Source organism: Hoplias malabaricus, chromosome Y, assembly GCF_029633855.1.
Source record: "Hoplias malabaricus isolate fHopMal1 chromosome Y, fHopMal1.hap1, whole genome shotgun sequence".
In the NCBI taxonomy this organism is placed as follows: domain Eukaryota; kingdom Metazoa; phylum Chordata; class Actinopteri; order Characiformes; family Erythrinidae; genus Hoplias; species Hoplias malabaricus.
In genome coordinates this window covers 3145349-3163353 of record NC_089820.1, presented here as the reverse complement: position 1 = coordinate 3163353, position 18005 = coordinate 3145349, and positions in this window count along the sequence as shown.

Genomic DNA, 18005 nt, shown 5'->3' with positions numbered 1-18005 from the left:
TTCAGTCCAACTAGTCTTCCACGTTTTGGCACTTCTCCTCAGACATGTCTTGTGTTTTGTAGTTTTTCTTAGTATACAAAAGCTGTCTAAGGAGAGAACACATTTAATGGAGTAGGAATACTAAGCTGTATGTAAACCAAGCCCGTAACCTTGGTAAGTAATATGTACAAATAATTCTTTGAGGTTCCCTTCTAGCTTGCTTGTAATCATGAGTTTAACCGTTTTAGATTTCACAAAGTCTGGATCCAATACAGTTTCATTAAGAAACCATGTGTTGGAATGTTTCATTTCCAAAGCCCACAGTTATGGAGGGAGTATGCAAATACGTTTCTCAGAGAAATACGTTTCTAAGGTCAAGTCCTGACTGGTGTTTTATGCTCTTTAAGTTTATTCGTTATTGGCTACACAAAACAGAAGAGTTGTTGCAAAATAAATAGTTGTTGTTTGAGTCTGTCATTTCTGATGTATGTAATTTGTGTTTGCATGTGCTTTTCAATAAAACTGGAATTTAATAATTATTAGAATAATACTAACAAAATTAATCCCCATTATCACTGGAGCTATCATTCCAAATATTGTAGAACCCTTAGAGTTTTGAAACCATTTAGCTTCGCCTGGCTTAATGATAATCTTGTTTTTAAAGAATTTTTTTATCTAATTGAAAAAAATAAAATTTCATTTTTTGTGACATTTGGGTGATAAGCAAGAAAAGAAGGTCATCTGTCATCTTTAATTTTAGCTGAGTTACACACCACAGGAGAGAAGGCTTTTAATGAATACTAAAATCAAAATAATAGAAAGACCTCAACACTTTCAGTAATCTTCCTATTCAGCAATTCTTTAACAATACCCATCTCAACCTGCCTTTTCTGTTAACTTTTGGGGGAACTCCCAAAAAATTCTTAAGGGCTGTTTTATTAGTGTTGCCCAAGTGAGTTTTGCAGCATATCTTCTTGCATGAGTCAACAGAAATGAAGAAGAACTGATTGTGGTGTCTTCCTGTTTCCTGTTAATGTCATAAACAAATGGAAGATATAAGTTTTGTAAACCAGAGCACTAATGAAAATAAGATGATTGTGCAGTTTGATACACATGACAAACTTGCTAAAGGAAACGGGTGTTATTTTCTTGATTATTATTATTATTTTTTTTTTATTATTACTATTATTAAATTTTTTAGGGGTGTGGTTAAACTTTAAACTGATAGTATAAGAATTTTAAATTGGAATTTCTTAATTGGCTGAGTAAAAGTTTTAAGGGGGCTTTAGCATTGGACACAGAAGCTTTAATAGAGAAAATTAACAGTACACTACACCTTGCAATTCAAACTTGGAAACAGGAAATGTGTGTGTGAAAGGAGGAGGAAGGTTCAGTTTATAATACTGAATCCATATTTCAGCACAAAAACATTACCTTCTGAACCCAACAGTAGCGACACTGTTTACCTCCCTACATACAACCGCTAATGTCACTAGACGTTAGTAAAAAGTGTAAAATATGGGTGAAGATTTTAAATGAAAGTGGTCAAAAAAAAAGCAACATCTCATCTCCTCCACTAATGCAGTGTGTAATATTTATAGCCTGTTGTTTGTTTTATTTTTTTTTTGTGACTTCCTTAAGGACACCATAACAATGGATTGAGGACAGTGTTTCCTTCACTCTCCCCTTTAAAAGGTGTATCTCACCACTCAGTGTGGGCAAACTCAAGAAAAACAATATAGCTGCAAGAGGCAACCCAAGGGTTCTAGCACCTGTCAGCACAATCACACCTTTAGTGGTTGGGCCAGCTAAGCCTTAAACTGCTCCATAAGGAAAAATATTTTCCTTTTTTATTACAGGGAAAAGGTGTATAAGTAATCCAGTCAATATGTTATTTTTTATGTCAAACTAGTAACAATAATAATAAAAAAAGAATTCAACTGAGAACATTTCTAATGGGTCACTTCACCAATTTAATCAGCGAGTGGATTTGAACCTGGGCCCCTAAATTACAAAGTCACAATAACAGGTTGCTCTACTTGTGGCACAAGGCTTTTAGTGCTTTCTTTACACCATTTGAAATAGGATTGATATGCAATCAAACATGAAACATTCCCAACGAAACAGTCACTGGATTCAAAACCAGACCTTCTGGTTCCGAGGTCAAGCACTAACAGCATGCGCTACACCATTTAACTTTTCTCATGCTTTTTTAAACTTGTGATTCTTTTAATCCAGATTTTGCAATATTTCTATGAACATTAAAAGACTCCTTTTTCAAGTTTAAGATACTTTTGCAACAGCCTCTGTACAAGGTTCCCAAGGCATTCATGATCACGTTTTTTATTTTTATTTATTTACTTTTTTTTCAGTACAGGGTTTGAATGCTGAACCTATGGGACAAGAAGGCAGTAGCTTTCATGATATTCTACAAGTGACTTGTGGATCCTTGGCACATCTTGATCCTCTTGAAATTGTGAAGCAATATAAAATCAAGCCCCAGGCTTGCAATTATTTCAAAAACCTTGAATATATTTAACATTTATTTTCACATTGTGGAATTTTTTTTTTACATTTTTAAATCACAATTGGAAAATCCATAATTAAGTTATAGAGACAATGATTTACAACAGTACTGCACTGATTGATTGAGGTACTCCAGGCAAAAAAGATGCAATAGTTATTTTACTTTGAGACGCCACACATTATTCAATAACAGTTTTGAGAAAATCTGTTTAAAACTCAGATATTAGTTTGAAATTGGGAATTTTCAAACTTTCATGAAGTACACAAAACTATCAACTATTATTATAATGGACATGTATTTGCTTGTAAGTCTCAGGCTAGGTCTGCTGTATAATTAATGTTTGATCTGATGATCAATAATTATTACATTACATCATTAATTATAGGCATTCCGCTTAAAAACGCAAATACGCATATATTTGAATGCAAACTGCTCTGGATTTTTACGTAACATTGACGTATGTGGTATTAGCAGATTCAGAAGTACCTGAACTTTAATTATTATCAAAGAATAAAAATTTGATTTTCAGCTTAGAAATGCAAACTCTGATCTAAATGCATCTGATCTAAAAACTGATCTAAATGCATATCAGATGACATGATTAAATTGTGATACAACTACATGCCTAGGAGGGGCTATAATACACCAAAGCTCATGCAACAATTTATTAACCAATTGTAATGCACGTTGCAGGTAGACTTTATTCATATTTGACATGCTTCCTCAGGGTGTGCCCAAGGTTGGTTTCAGTTGGGCGTAATTTCTTTGAGTTACAGCTGAATAAAGCTCTGTTTCAATGACAGCATGTTCAAAACTCATTTTATTTACCTCCAAACTCTGCAAAACCAATTACTCGGTGATTGACTGAAAATCCACAGACTAGCTAAAAAATGTAAGTTTTCACGTAACTGACCAACAAGAAAAAAACTTGCATTTTTTCACAACACATGCAATAGCAATGTTATGAGACATTCTGCAGTGTATATTGTAATCCAAATTCCAATTCAATGTGTTTAATCTTCGTGGATATTTTCAAGATAAAAATCTGAATGGCGCCCCAAAATTTATGACGATTGGCTAACCTTAAGCCTGTCAAACAGCTGCTGAAATCTGATTGGCCAATGACATTAACAGTTTTGTGCATATCGTGACGTTTATAATAGGGTGACCATATCTGAGATTGTGAAAATGAGTTCTCAACCCTCGCTGCTGTTGTATGCTTAGCTGAACCTATGTGTGCTTTTAGGTCCTTTACACCCTTATTTGCTACACAAAACATGGGAGTTACTTTTTTAATTCATCAGAGAACTTACATTTACGTTTCGGCATAGCTGCTCGAGATGAGGGTAGGTACGTGAGCTTTGCCTGACGTAAACAATGACTACTGACGTGCAGACTGACCAATTAAATGTTTACAGAGAAGGTTATCGACCAATAACGGTAGCTCTACAGTCAGACCGTGCAATCAGAAGATTTTAGGCTACTTCACCACGCCCCCTTCTCACTCAAGCGAACCAATCGGAGTAGGGGAGGGCGGGACTAGTTTGTGAACGAAACACTTCTCGAAATTCTATGTAAGCTCTAGAAAAACAAAATCCCGGACGTTTGTGAGATTCTGCCCGGACATTTTTTTTTAAGTCTAAAAAACAGGACATGTCCGGGGAAAAGAGTCACCCTATGTTTATAATTTCCCACTTATAGCATCACCCACAGAAGCAGCATGCAAGACACCAGCTTTATCTGACATTCCTATGAGAAACAGCTACCTAGCTATTACAGCGCCCCTATAGGACTTTGTACACCATCTTTGACATGCTACCTCAGAATCTCAACTGTAATAAAACTCTAAGGTTGTGTTAAATTTGAGTAAATATGCAAATCACAGGAGAGGTTAATTTCCATATAGTAGCCATCATGTTAACATATTTCAAAATATTTTGTATAATTATTAAACTTCAGGCTTCTGTGAACATTTTGACACCAAGAATCTTGGGTCAAAATCCAGGGACTAGTTCACAAAAGTAGGTTTTGCATGTAATGAAAATTCTAAGTTATGGTCTAATTTATGGGCATATATTCTCCAAGTAGCAAAGTAGTTTGTTTGCACGCAAGCCCAACATTGACCAGTCAGTGTTATTTTTTGTCCACCGAGATGCACATAAACTACACCTACCCAACAATTTTGGTGTCTTAATAATAATAATAAAAGAAATCCAAACAAAATCAATAAGGTTCTTCACACTGAGTGCTTGAGGCCTAAAAAATACAGCAAATTTTTTAGGGTTTTAATTAACCTAGTGTACATTATATTAGAGATAAAAACCCTATGGAAGGCCTAAAAGGCCCTTAGCAAGCACTGCATTGTCAAAATTAATCTGTGAGCTAAGGAACACTCCCAAAAACCATTATCTGTGAACACAATTGTCACTGCATTAACAAAGTTCAAAACTATCATACAAGGAAGAAACCACAAGTAAACAAGACATTTAAGATGGGCAGAGGTGAAATGGAAGTGAAGTCCTGTGGTACAAAGAATACACATTTTAAGTTCTTTTTGGATATCATTAACATCACATCCTCTGGACCAAAGCATCTAGCTTATTATCAGCACACAGTTCAAAAGCCAATTTGAATGCAGTAGAGCACATGGTTTGGTTGATCTGAAGAGTGGTTGATCATGGCACTGTTAATTGTCAACAATATACATTATATTGCCAAAGGTATTCACTCACCCATTCAAATGATTGTATTTAGGTGTTCCAACACTTCCATGGCCACTAGTGTATAAAACCAAGCACCTAGGCATGCAGACTGCTTCTACAAACATTTAAGAATTGGTCGCTTTCAGGAGCTCAGTGAATTCCAGCGTGGTATAGTGATAAGATGCCTCCTGTGCAACAATACCAGTTGTGAAATATCCTCACTACTAAATACTCCACAATCAACAGTCAGTGTTATTATAACAAAGAGGAAGCAACTGGGATCAACAGCAACTCAGCCACAAAGTGGTAGGCCACGTAAAATGAAAGTGGAGTCAACATATGCTGAGGCGCGTGTATACAAGTTTGGAATGGTTATTTCAGCAAGACAATGTCAAACCACATTTTGCACACATAAAAACAACATGGCTCTTTAGTTGAAAAGACTGGGTGCTAAAGTGGTCCCCAGTCCAGACCTGTCATCCAAAAATATTAAATGCATTAGTAAATGAAACACTCAACAAACAAGACTCAACAACTGAAACGCTATATCAAGCAAGAATGGGAACACATTTCATATACATCTTAAAAGATTTGCACATCATTACACATTTTGCTTTACATTTTCCCATGTACCACTTCTGTGGAAACAAGGTTGTAAAAAAATCGTGATAACAATAAAAGGTAATACTTTATAATACAGTCCACGTCTTAATGTGTACTTTTCCGGCACTTACTGTGTATCTTCATAAGTTTTATGGTGTACGTTCCCGTGTTTTAAAGGGTATTTTACGGGTACTTACAGTGTAATTACGGGTACTCCCTTACAACCCTGATAGCAAGGAGACAGCAGACCACAACTGGTCCACTGAGGGCAAAGTTAGAGGTCCACTAGTGTTTTGCACAGTGTTTTCTTGGTGGACCACCAGTGATTAAACAGATATTTTAGACAAAAGGCCACATTTTAGCTCTTTTCCATTCACAGTCCAAAGTACTACTTTTTCCTTCATTAGGTTCTTTTGTTATTCATTCATTATCTGTAACCTATATCCAGTTCAGGGTCACAGGGGGTCCGGAGCCTACCAGGAATCATTGGTCGCAAGGCACACCGACATTCACTCTCACAGTCACACCTACAGACACTTTTTGAGTCGCCAATCCACCTACCAATGGGTGTTTTTGGACTGTTGGAGGAAACCGGATCACCTGGAGGAAACCCACGCAGACACAAGGAGAACACACCAAACTGCTCACAGTCACCCGAACACCTTCAAGTCCCTGGAGCTGTCACTGCGACACTACCTGTTGCGCCACCGTGCTGCCAATTCTTTTATTCTTTATAAATTTGGTTAGTAAATCATTTTATTTCAGTACAGTGTCAACATTTTCAGCATAATTGTTTTATCAGGCATACTCATTACTATATCTATCATAGTTGCTGCCAACAATTGTATTAGTTTAGTTTAGGAGATTATAAATGAGTTATATCCGGTACAGGACAGTAATCTGAGTGGTCCGTTGGTGGACCAGCGGTGGTCTACTGTCAGTGGTGTGCCAAACTTTTTACACCAGTTGACCGATATATGCTCGCTGTCTGTGAATTCTGTGCATCTAAAATATGTTTTTACGAGTATGTCCCTGACACGTAATGCATCTTTTCGCATTTTAAAGTATATTTACAGCATACATTTAAAATACTTACCAGCCCGCATTTTTACATGTCCCTGACACTTACTGCGCCTTCTGTGTTTCAAAGGGTAATTTAACTGGTACTTACTTCCCATAACAAACAGATTAAAGTTGATATGAATCAGTATAAAATACTTACCTTTTCCTACTGGTACAATTGGGGACTCTGTTTTACGCTTTTAGCAGGCAAGCTTCATTCACATTCAGGGACTTATTATGCTTCTAATCATCTTGTACTTCACTGTATGATTCTAAATAATATGATAAGCATAGGCTCTGTACTTTTGAAATGTCCTCCCAGGTCTGTAGGTTCAGTTCTACAACAGCTCATGACAGGATGAGTTAAAAGAAGTCAAGTGCACAGCTATGGAAGGCTTGTCATCCAAAGATCCAAAGACAAAAAAAAAATACAATAAAAAATAAAATATATATTCATAACATAATAATAAGACATGCAAAGCTTTATACACGTTTTTATTCAAAAATTATAAAGAAAATCCACAAAGTAAGTGTTCTTCTCTCCTTCTTACACCATTAATACAGGGAAACAACAGGGAGCGGGCTGGACTATGTAGTGGACAACTGTTATCACGATTTACTATGTGAATAAACAAAAACAACAGGGAGTGAGCTTTACTTCTGTGTTGTTTTGTTCAAGATCTGCTCTGCCATTGGTTTGAAGACTCACATATAATAATATGGAGCATTTATTTTCCTTGCCTACACAAACTGCACAAAAGACGGTTAAACAATATCAACAAGTACCAATGTAAGATAATTATATATTCAACAAAAAAACAAATCAATGTTCTACCTGCATTCTGACGTCATAATTTACATTCCACCTTAAATGACACCTTAACTCACCTCGGAGTAAGAGTAAACATAATTAAAACATATAAAACAACGATATAATTGCATAAAACATACTCAATATATACCTAGATGTTGGAAATATGTGTGTTAAAGTGATTTATGTCGAACATTAGAACATATAATACGAAAATTAAGGAGCCGCACCACACCTTTTCTCAACACGGTGTTACAACGGTGAGCTGGGAAACTACTGCACTTCCCTCAGGGAAAGACTATGGAAACTCCGCCCCTTCGGACAACTTTCTCTAATACGTTTTATTTATTTATTTATTTATTTATTTATTTATTTATTTATTTATTCACTGTGGTGAACATTATCTAGTCCGCTCAGTAAAATACAAGATATAATTATTAGAAAAATAATAAGTCGCTGGAATGTGAGTGAAGCTTTCCCGCTGAATAAAAACATAAAACAATGACTGTCGGGTCACACATAGAATGTACACCATAAATTCAGAGAAATTACATGGAAAAATATCGGAAATTATACTTAGTCCCCAATATTTAAGTACCGGAAACAACCCGTAAGTATTTGATATTTAGCTACCAGTTCATATAAAGAATCCGTAAGTTATGTGAAGGTACACTTTAAGTATGAGGTAAATTTCCCTTAAAACGCCGGCACGTACACCATAAAAAGCGAGGAGATACACAGTAAGTGCCAGGGAAGTATACGTTAAAGCGCAGGTTGGTAAGTAGCTAAGTGTCTGAGATGTACTGACGCATATAATGAATTATGGGAAACGTACACTATAAGAATACGCTTTAAATCGCATGAAAATACACCATAAAACGCGTGAATGTACATTGTAAGTTCTGGGTAAGTACACGTTAAGACGCGGGTTGTTTATAAAGTGTTACCCAATAAAATATTAAGTTAAATGAGCAATTCTCATATTTGGTTTGACCACAGTCTGTAATAATTGTAGAACTACAGCTTGCTGTGGAGCTGATAAAATCTCTCAGCATTTTTTTTTATGTACTCTCACCTTTTTAACACATTGAATTTATTTGGTCTTTACAGTAGTGATGGGAATTTCGGCTCTTTTTGGGGAGCCGGCTCTTTTGGCTCGGCTCTTCATAAAGAGACGGCTCTTTCGGCTCCTAAATGGCTCTTTGTTTTACCACTTATTTCCACTGGTAAAGAACAACATTACCAACATTTTACATGACTATATGGACAAAATATTATTGTTCAATATTAAAACTAATACATAGTGTTGCAATGGCCAATTGTTTTTATGGCTGTCTTGTAATAACTCACTGATTGCACTCACACATTCAATTGTATAAATAACTGGATTTTTATTTAAACACCTTAATAAAAAATCACTTGTAAACTCTGAAATACAGCCAATGGAACCCAAAAAGTAGGTATTACAAAATAGCTTATTAAATTAAATAATCATCCATTTCTGGGTAATAAAATAAACAAATACTCTGCAAAGTGCAAAACAGCAGCATTCAACGGTAGTGATTAAAACAACCACAACTGTCAACAGACATTTAACTGATTTCTTCAACTATTTTTTGGAAGGCAGATTGGCATTCGGGAAAACCAAGTGTCTCAGCTTTGCTTGTTGTTCTCTGATTGGTTGAATGACAAGCCTTAGAAAAAAAAATGGCTCGGTCTTAGACGGGAACCGGCTCTCGACGTTCACTTACAAGAGCCGGCTCTTTGAACCGGTTCGTTCGTGACCGACACATCACTACTTTACAGCGTAAGACATGTTTAAGAACTTAGGATCGTAATACCTCAAAAGATACAGTGTTCATCACCATTTCTTCAACTTTGCCTGTTTCCTTAATCTGTGGTGACACATCTTGGACATTTTGACCGAGTACAGTAAGTGTATTACAGATTGTTTCATAAATTCTTTTAATTCAAAAACATTTCTTTATATAATGTTCTGGATTAACGTTATTCAAACCATCAGTTGTTTTACGTAGCAAAGAGAAGAATGAGACAAATATATATTTCTATATATTTTTATTAAATTTTAATGAAAATATTTTGAATGCATTTTACATTCACATATAAAAATGTAAAATAAATTACTGCAATAAATAAGTAAATAAATAATTTTAGCAGTATATAAATAAATAGCAGAAATAAATAGCAGTAAACAGACTTTAAGAAATCATTTTTCCAAGTATTTGGCCAGCCACAATTTGAACTGTTTTAACAGGTTTATCACTTTGCAAAACTTCTCATAGTCTCCATCAGCTGGTTCTGTAAAGTTAGTCTTGCAAGCCTTTGCTGTGGGAGAAGCCTTGCAAGTTCTGGAGTTAAAAGGATGTAAGTGCTGTATGATTGCTCGTAGTCTTGAAGTCACATTCGTTCCATGATTTAATCCAATGGCCTCCTTAAAGTAATGATCGAAGGACAAGAACAGTTCACAATCAGCTTTGTTTTTGTTGTCCTTTGGTTTGTGGATGCACCCCACAGTTTCGGGGCCCTCGGTCTTCTCAGGAGCACAGGTTGACTCATATTGCTGCTTGAGAAAGGCAAAGTGTCAGCATATAAAAAAATGGACATCGTTTTGTCAGCTCTGGTGAGATTAGTCACATTGTCTTTGATAAGACCAAAACTGTGACATATGTGAAGATAGCAAATGTCCTTTGATTTCATAATTCTTTGATTATGAAATCGAAGGAAATTTTCCTTTTTTAAAAGTACAGAGTTTGATGCAAAGTTTATACCCACCATTTTTACGATTAAATCATCTGCCATTCCTTTCATCACATGTATGGCAGTTTTGATAATTACTGAAGTTTGCACAGGTGACATAAAGAGAAGTGCCAACAGTAAGACTGTAAAAGAGGAAGGCCAGTTGTAAGTAGCAGATCAAATACATTTTTTTCTGGAAATTAATGTATAAAAGTCTTTATACATCATTCGGTGTCCCAATGAACATTTGAGTTTAAGTTTACAAAAACATTATTCTTTTAAAACTCCCAACAGAACCTTTTAATGTAAAGCATCCTTGGGCTTGTGAAGTTGCTATATAAATAGAAGCATGGCCTTGCATAACCTCCTTCTGTTCAGAAATGGAGATGTCTCAATGCTGACAGAAAACCCGACCCTACTATTACACTTACCTGTAGCATGGAGCACACTTCTGTTCATGGCCATTTTGAGGAGCAGTTTGCAGTGTACGGCAGTGTGTTGGTTTGCTCGGTTTGGATTGAAGAGAGTCCTTTATTGGACTGTATATAAGCTGTCATCTTGCTCATAGTTCTCCGTTCAGATAACATCAAGGACGTGATTTATTGGGGTTTCCATTAATTTAGGGAGTTCACACAGAGCAGCACACGGTGTTGAACAGTAAAAATACTTATACAACCACAGTCTTGAGTCAATTATAATACCAGTTTCAGTCTGTTATATAATGCACAATGTATTAAAATGGCACCTTTTTATCTGCAATATGTATATACCACATGTTCATTAAATTAATTTTCAGTCAAAACAATCATTAAGTAAAATCATTTTTCTGAACATTTATTATTTTTAAGAATATATTAAATAAAATATCTGTATTCAGCAGGGGAATGTCAAAAGAAATAAAAAGATAAAACAAATTTTTTACATGACAATCATTGATAATGAACAAGTATTAAAAATATGGGAAAATACAGACTCTGAACAATGGCAAGACCTGACAGAACACCAGAATTTTTACATCAAATATTTATGAATCTTATCCATATTTTAAATCTTAATGTTCTACCCAATTGTTAGTCCACACCAGTTCCACCTTGTTAGTTTGTCTTGCCCAGTTTCATATAATGGGCATCATTCATAAAATATTGATACATAGAATGAAAATAAAATGTTGATTTCCGCTCAGAACATATTGTTCTATCTTTTCCTTTTCTTCCTTTTCATATCTTTTCCTTTTCTGTAGAGTTTTTAGGGTTTTTTTAGGTGATGCCTCATTCCTAGCTCTTCCTGGCGGTCAGTTTAAATGTATAGGTGGAGATTACGGTAATGGTATGTTGATTGAAAAGAAACGTGCACGCTTAGAGAGATACTATATGGCTCTGATATTTACTAGTCTCAGCCACAGATGCGCCGGCCACAAGTTGACAGAGAGTCTGATACTTTCAGGGCATTAACCTTGCTTCACTTTTAATAGTGAAAGGTACCAGATTCTCCGCAGAGAGTATGGTAATGCGAGACTAGGTATTCGCAGACATACATGTGTTCTACTAAAAAATCTGGTATTTGTGCAGCATTCATGAATCTGGCGCAAAGTTTTTGGGAATGTCTTATTACTCGTAAATTATATGCATTTTGCTTGTGTGTTTTTACAAAGGTTATGTAGTGTCGCCGACACACAGCTCCAGGGACCTGGAGGTTGTGGGTTCGATTCCCGCTCCGGGTGACTGTCTGTGAGGAGTTGCTGTGTTCTCCCTGTGTCCACGTGGGTTTCCTCTGGGTGCTCCGGTTTCCTCCCACAGTCCATAAACACACGTTGTTAGGTGGATTGGTGACTCAAAAGTGTCCGTAGGTGTGAGTGTATATATATATTATCCAAAATACAAAATAAAAAGATATATACCAGCATGGTACAGTGATAAAACACCACCTATGCATCAGGTCCAGTTGTGAAACATCCTTGCTACAATATATCCCACAGTCAACTCTCAGTGGTATTATAACACCACAGCAATTCAGCCACGAAGTGGTAGGGCATGACAGAGTGGACTGAGGTGTATAGTGTGCAGAGTTGGTCACTACAGACCTACTAACTTCATGTGGCTTTCGGATTAGCTCAGAAATGTAGAAAAACATAGTGTAGAGGGCTTCATGAAATGGGTTTCCATGGCTGAACAGCTGCCTCCAAGCCTTACATCACCAAGCACAATGCAAAGTGTCTGAGACAGTCTCGTCCTCATTACATTAGCACATGTCCAGTCAACATGTCATAGAATGAATTGCTTAGGACTAATATTTTTCTTACACTCTAATAATAGTTTGTTAATGTTATTATTAATCTATATGAAATGTATTTATCTAATATGATTTCTGTGTGATTGTGTGTAATTTATATGTGATGTTTTGAGGGAGAATGAAATGTAGTTTCTCCAGGACACGGTGCTAACATTATTTCTATTTAAAAACAGAGCTGTAGTTCACCCTATTTCAGCAATGACCTGCTGCTTTCAGCGCAGCAACACAACCCCATGTAGGAGAGGACTGTGACCTCACTGGCTGCAGCACTACATGATGGACATATAACTCTGGCTTCTGATTGGCTAAATAAAGGTGACGACCAATGAAAAGTGCATTATCTGTTTACGAGACGTGGAGAATCTGTCTCTCGCTCCGGCTGAGAGAGAACTGTATGTTTCCATCACCATAACAGTGACCTCAAAAATACAGACATATAGAACATTTAGGGAGAGATACAGCCCCCCTAAAACAGGTCTAAGCCTGTTCTCAGGCTGCAGGGATGCTGACATAGTGATTGTGTTAGTCTGTATTGCATTATTACAAGTGGATCAGACACAGCAGTGCACTAATGTTGGAGGCAAATGTGGCCTTTCTAAAGCATCAAAAACATTTTGTGGTTTCTTAGTAATTTCAAGAACTTAAAATTAATGGCACAAATTGTTTCTTTTTTTTCTCTCTCTCTCTCTCTTCTTTGTGAAGTAACATCTACTCTAGGAAGGTGTTACACTAGATGCTAGAACATTTCTGTGAGAATCTGAAAACATTTAGTCACAAGACCTTTAATGAGGTCAGGTACTAATGTTAGACGATTAAAACCGAAACATCACCGATGATTGATATCACCCTAGAGAACACAGAGCCACTGCTAAACAACCTAATGCTACATTATATCCCTCTTGCAAACACCTAGCCCAGGTTTGTGTGATCTTAGGACCATGTGCAGCTGCTCTTGTGTGTCCCATTTTGTTTCATGCGTTTCTGTGGACATTATACTAGCAGGCCGTGCAAAACCTGTGTCCAATAAGATGGACGCACCTTACAGCTGAATTCACGAATAATAATGAGTGCCTATAAGCTTTTGTTTTGTGTATCAGCTTTCTATTTCTTTACAATTTCTTTTCCTATGGTTATTTTAAGTGAAATATCATATGGCACTTATTCTCAATGCAGTTTTTAATTTTCGTTGTGTTCCTTTTTCCTCTTGCAAAAGCAGAAGCAGTGTTAAGCAGTGCGTAATGCTTGATGATGTAATGAAAGATAAGTGAGTATGAGACTGTCATCTTATCATATGAATGTCCATGATTCTAGGAATTTATTTTTCTTGAGGGTTGACCTTATAACAGACTTTCCTTTATGGTCACCAAGTTCACACTAGTTATCTTTGAGCAATTACTTCACTTGCATTACACATCTTTTAGGGAATCCTTGCTGATCCTTTCCTAATCATGGAGACATTAGAGAATACAAATAGAGAAAACAAAAAATTGTACCATTTTAAAATAAGTTTAAAATCGTGTATTAATGGTAAATAAATACATTGTTAGTGAATTAAAAGTAATTAACAATCAGTTAACACATATACAGAAAGGGCAGCAGTGCCAAAGAGCGAACCCAAATCTATCTACACTGTTAAACCTCAGATACTGACCTTACTTTGTCTTTCCCATCAGATGATGTTAAGTCAGTCAGCTTTGTTACATATTTATTAATAGATTTAATCATTTAAGAAAAAGGTTTAATAAATTCACCACCAACAGAGTGTCTTTTTACATTAATGATAATGTGGTTTACCTTAACATGTGAATTGACAAAATTATTCTTTGTATTGACATTTTCTCTAAGTTTTATCTTTGTTAATGTTTTAAATAATCAAAAAATATATTTTAAGCCATTTATAAATCTGTTTAAATGTAGTCTTATTTTAAAGTGGTACCCAAAACATAAACCATCTGCTATGATATTCATTTCACATTTAAACATAGCCGAGGGCAGAGACCCAGGCGTTCTGATCCTCGGTTACTGAAACTGGCTCTTGGAACATGGAATGTAACCTCTCTGGTGGGAAAGGAGCCTGAGCTGGTTGAAAGGTACCTGCTAGATATAGTCGGGCTCACCTCGACACATTATGGGCTCTGGAACAGATCTCCTCGAGAGGGGCTGGGTGCTCTTTCGCTCTGTAGTTTCCCAGAGTGAGAGGCTTAGGGCAGGATTGGGCTTACTCATAGCCCTTGTCACATCCTGGCCCTTTCTTGTTTGTTTTCCCTTGCCATGTGGCTCTGTCTGTCTGTCATTGTCTCCGCCTTTTTCCCGCCTCTGTTCTGCCTCCTTTACCCTCGTTATCTGTGTCAGGTGTGTCTAGTTGGTTTGTGTATTTAAGTCCTCTTCCCTCACTTCCTGGTTGGCGTTCATTTGTTCATTGTTCTTTGTTCTTCGTTGGGTCGTACATGTTCTTCGTATTGTTTGTTTCGTTTCTCTTGCTCGTTTCATGCCCCATTCATATAGTCTTGTTCTTTCCCCGCTTCGTGTTTGCTCTCCAGTTCGTTTGTGTTTGTTTTGTTAACTTTTTGTATATAAAGTCTGTGTTGTAGCGAGTGTGTCCGTCTCCGTAAGTCCACTCATCACGTGCCCGTGACAGCCCTAAAGCTCAGCGCCTGTATGTTGGAGTTTACCCCAGTGGATGAGAGTGTAATTTCCCTGTGCCTTAGGGTTGGAGAAAGGGCGCTGACTGTTGTTTGAGCTTATGCACCGAACAGCAGTTCTTGGGGACCCTAGAGGGGGTGCTGGAAAGTACTCATTCTGGGGACATTCATTGTTCTGCTGGGGGACTTCAATGCTCACGTAGGCAATGACAATGAGACCTGGAGGGGTGTGATTGGGAGGAACGGCCTCCACAGTCTGAACCGGAGTGGTGTTTAGTTATTGGATTTCTGTGCCCGTTTATCCATAACGAAGACCATGTTTGAGCATAAGGGTGTCCGTAAGTAACCGACATCAGGATACCCTGCACTGCATTTCAATGATTAACTTTATAGTCATATCGTTGGACCTGCGGCAATATGTTCTGGACACTAGGGTGAAGAGGGGCTGAGCTGTTAACTCATCACCACCTAGTGGTGCGTTGGATCAGATGGCAGTGAGGATGCCAAACAGACCTGGCAGACCCAAGTGTGTGCTGAGAGTTTGCTGGGAACGTTTGGCAGAGGAACCTGTCAGAAAGATCTTTAACTACCACATCCGGCAGAGCTTTGACTGCATCCCAGGGGGAGGCTGGTTACATAGAGTCAGAACCGGCCATGTTCCGGACCTCCATTGTGGAGGCAGATAACCGGAGCTGTGGCCGCAGGATTGTCAGTGCCTGATGTGGTGGCAATCCTCGCACTTGGTGGTGGACACCCCGGGTGAGGGAGGCTGTCAAGCTGAAGTCCTATCGAACCTGGCTGGCTCAAGGTACACCGGATGCATCTGACGGATACCGAAGAGCCAAGAGGATTGCAGCTTCAGCTGTCTTCGAGGCAAAACCTCAGGGAGGGCTCGTCTATCACCAGGGCTTAAGTGGCCGAGGTAGTCAGAAAACTCCTTGGTGGTAAGGCGCCAGGGGTGGATGAGGTCCGCCCAGAGTTCCTCAAGGCTCTGGATATTGTAGGGCTGTCCTAGCTGACACGTCTTGCAACATCACGTGGACACGGGGGCAGTGAGCCTAGACTAGTGAGTCTAGACTAGCAAACTGGGGTGCTGGTTCCCCTCTTTAAGAAGGGAGACCGGAGGGTGTGTTCCAGCTATAGGGGAACTACGCTCCTCGGCCTCTCCGGTAAGGTCTATGAAGGGGTCCTGGAGAAGAAGGTCCGGTTGATAATCGAACCACAGATTCAGGATAAGATTCATCTTATCCTGAATCTGTGGTTCGATTATCAACCGGACCTTCTTCTCCAGGAACAATGCCCTGGTCGTGGAACACAGGACCAGCTCTTCATGGGTTTCCTCAACCAGTCTACGTGTGCTTTGTGGATGTGGAGAAGGCATTTGACTGTGTCCCACAGGATATTCTGGGCTTTTGCTATGAGCTGTCCAGTCCCTATATAAACAGAGCAGGAGTCTGGTTCGTATGGCTGGCAGTAAGTCCGACTGGTTTCCAGTCTGGGTTGGACTCCGTCAGTTGCCACTGGTACTGTTCATAACATTTATGGACAGACTTTCTCAGTGTAGCCAAGTGGCAGAAGTGCTCTCCCGAGATTGGAAGTGAGATACTTGAAATTTGCATGATTTACACAAAATAATTCTAAAATATTTACTAAAAAATAGAGGGAATACAAATAACTGGGCTTAAACTGAATGTATTAAACACAATTTTACATTCATGGGAACATAACATTTATTGGTAAATAAGCATTTTGAAGAAATAAAAATGAGAAGAATCAATTTTATATCTGTTATGTGCTTTAATGAGCTATAGGTGAAAACAGCTCTGAGTTTGGAGAAGATAACAGCGGCTCTCTGTGCTGGTATCAGTAGGTGAAGCTTGGCGCTGTATTAAACAATGTCTTAGGACTCTAATGACGGCAAGAACAGCCATGTTGTTTTCCTTCTGGTGAGCGTTTTCTTCTATTTTGTCTTCACGTGTACAGAATTCTCATTTTGTTTCTCTCTATTTTTGCTTCTGGGTTTAGTCCTTCTGGGCACAGAAGTATTTCTCTGGCTTGGTCTCAGCTTTTTTTCTCATTTCTGCTTTGCCCTTTTTGTAATAAACTCCAAATTGCTCACATCTGTCTTTAGCTTTAGCTTACATCCAATTAAAAAAAAATTAAACTGGGCTTTCGGATTTCTAAAACAAACATGGGGGTCGCATTACCTCCCTGGAAAAAAGCAGGGAAATGCTGTCCCCCGTTCCCTTACAGACGTAATCTATTACAGTGTGAGAGAAACTATGTCTTTCATCATACCACTCCTCTCACACCTCTTCTTCCCCTTCTTAAACACTTACTCCTGCTTTCACTCCTCTCACACCTCTTCCTCTATCTTATCTCCATTCTTTGATCATCACCCTTATCACACTTACCCCTCCTCCCACTCCTTTTCTTCCTCCTACTCCTCCCCTGATTTCCTTATTTCTATCATACCCTTTTCTCACACCTATTCTTTGCCCTCCTTAATACTTATCCCCTGTTTTCCATCCTCTCACACCTCTTCACCCTTCCTCTATCTTACACCTCTTCTTCCTTTGATCATCACCCTTATCACACTTACCCCCCCCAACCATTTTTCTTCTTCTTCATCT